Source organism: Mustela nigripes, chromosome 16 (assembly GCF_022355385.1).
Source record: "Mustela nigripes isolate SB6536 chromosome 16, MUSNIG.SB6536, whole genome shotgun sequence".
NCBI lineage: Eukaryota > Metazoa > Chordata > Mammalia > Carnivora > Mustelidae > Mustela > Mustela nigripes.
In genome coordinates this window covers 46,325,909-46,328,608 of record NC_081572.1, presented here as the reverse complement: position 1 = coordinate 46,328,608, position 2,700 = coordinate 46,325,909, and the positions used below count along the sequence as shown (strand labels likewise).

Genomic DNA, 2,700 nt, shown 5'->3' with positions numbered 1-2,700 from the left:
TATATAACCCTGTAATATACAATATTTCCAGATTCTTCTTTGTGAGGATTGTTTATCCCATGGAGTTGTCTTCACTGAGGCTTGAATTGTAAATTTGTTAATTTTGTGTTGATAAGTGCCAGGTTCTGGTGAACAAGGGATGTGGCACTGCAGGGTACTCCAGGTCCTTTTCTTCATAAAGTCACTACTTTAAAGAACGGAAGACTCAGCTAACTTTAACACACAGAAGCAGTCACAGAGAAGCAAGCAAAATGAGGATCCAGACAAATTTATCCCAAATGAAAAAATAGGACTAGGCCACAGCCAGAGATCTAAGTGAAATAGATACAGGAAACATGCTTGAAAGAAAACTTAAAGCAACAATCACCGGACTTTAGAAAGGGGTGGAAGACCTGAGTTAAACCTTCAGCACAGAGATAAGGAATAACATGTTAAAGATAAAGAGATCAATAATGAAATGAGAAACATGCTTGAATGATTGGAATAGCAGAATGAAAGAAGCAGGGGCACAAATTAGTGACCTAGAAGACAGAATAATAGAAAGTAGTCAAGCTGAACAGAAGAGAGAAAAGGAAATTATATACAATTAAATAGATCTAGGGAACTCAGTGACTCCATCAAACATAATAACATTGGTATTATAGGAGTCTCAGAAGAGAAACAGAGTAAAGGGCACAGAAATTTTGTTTGAATAAATAATAGTTTAAATTTTCCCTAATATGGGGAAACAGATATCCAGATCCAGAAGGTATAGAGAACTCCCATCAAAATCAACAAAAGCAGGCCAACACCAATATATATTGTAATTAAATTCACAAAATAAAGTGATAAAGAAAAAATCTTGAAAGCAGCAAGACAGAATTCATTAACTTAGAAGGGAAAACCCATAAATCTAGTAGGAGATTTTTCAATAGAAACTTTGCAAGCCAGAAGAGAGTGGTATGATACATTCTAAGTGCTGAGCTGGAGAGTAATCAGAACTTCTTCCATACATGCATCTGCCCTTATTTTATGGACTATCCTCACAGCATGGCCCCCAAATGCCATTGTTCACTCCTGCCCCAAACAAAGAAACCAAGATTGCCTCTTGCCCCCAAGCCAAAGGAGATATCAACATCTGAGCACTTGCCAAAGGGAGAAAAAACCAGCAAGAAGCAATTTAACACAAAGATGAAGTAACAAATGGAATAGAGAGACTTAATGAATAAGCCAGTGAGGAGATTTTTGAAGGTAGAACAGAAATATAACAAACTCCACCAATCATTCCTTCAGAGATTGTAATTGATTGCCAAAAATCCCAAATTTGGGGTAACATTTGTCAACCATCTACTAGTGTCTACACTCCTTGGGGAGGAGGATGAAGAGGTGCTGCATTATTTGACAAAAGTTGAAGTGACAGAATTTGAAGATATTAAATCAGAATAGATTTTATTTTGATGAATACTCTTCCTTTGAAAGTAAAGTTCTCTCCAAAGAATGTCATCTGAATGACAGTGATGATCTTTCTTCAAAGTCCACTGAAATCAAACAGAAATCTGGAGAGGAATGGTAAAATGTTCAAGTAAAATGCAGAATAAAACTAGAAGAAAGAGACAGCATGAGGAAACAGAGATCTTCTTGATCTGGTTTACTGACCATTCTGATGCAGGTACAGATGAATTAAGAGAGATCATCAAAGATGGTATTTAGCCAAATCCATTACAGTACTACGTGGTTCCCAATATGGATGAAGAAGGTGAAGGAGAAGATGATGATGATGAAGATGATGGAGAAAAAGGATTGGAAGATATCAATGAAGAAGGAGGTGAGCATGAAGGTGAAGAGATGAAGATGAGGATGAGGGAAAGGAAGGAGAGGAAGATGAAGAGAAGATGACTAATGGAACACTGATGGATTCCAACCTTCCTTTTTTAATTTTCTCCAGTCCCTGAAGGCAAGTTTCAGTCGTTTCCCTTCCCATTCTTCTGTTCATTGCCTTATTTTGAAGTCTCTTCACTCTTCCTTTATAACATGGTTCTCAAATTATGGGAGAGAGGAATACCTTTAAGCAGAATATAGTGGGAAAAGAATCTCTACCCCTTTCTTTTCCAAATTAATTTTTATCCCTTCCTGTCTCAACAAATCTTTATGGAATCTACACCATGTTCCATGAGAAAAAAGAAAATTCTTCTGCTTCCTTGATTATGCTGACAGCTCTCCAGATGTCAGAGTTCTAGGCCCCTCTGTAGTAGTACATAGAATTCCAGCTTTTTCATCCTTTCTCTGTACATTGGGCGTAGAGATTATTATACTGTGTCTCTATGTGATAACGGACAGTTGGCATTTACCAACATGTATCTGTCTAATTACTCTTGTTTAAAAGAAAAAAAAAAACTTTAAAAAATGGGGTTATAGAACATCACCAAAGGGTGGGTTTGAGATGTCTGGGTAGTTAAGTAGGCATTTTGACAATATGACTTTTTCTTTGGCATGTTTACTTGTGATGTTTAATGAACATCCTTGCATTTAAGAAGGCAATTTTAAAATAAAATTTCCGGGCGCCTGGGTGGCTCAGTGGGTTAAGCCGCTGCCTTCGGCTCAGGTCATGATCTCAGGGTCCTGGGATCGAGTCCCGCATCGGGTTCTCTGCTCCGCGGGGAGCCTGCTTCCTCCTCTCTCTCTCTCTGCCTGCCTCTCTGTCTGCTTGTGATCTCTCTCTGT

At 38.1% G+C, this 2,700-nt stretch overlaps 1 pseudogene; it reads left to right on the top strand.

Moving 5' to 3' along the window:
* The first annotated feature begins 1,029 nt into the window (after positions 1-1,029).
* Positions 1,030-1,931, top strand: LOC132003246 (protein SET-like; annotated as a pseudogene).
* Positions 1,932-2,700: the final 769 nt, after the last annotated feature.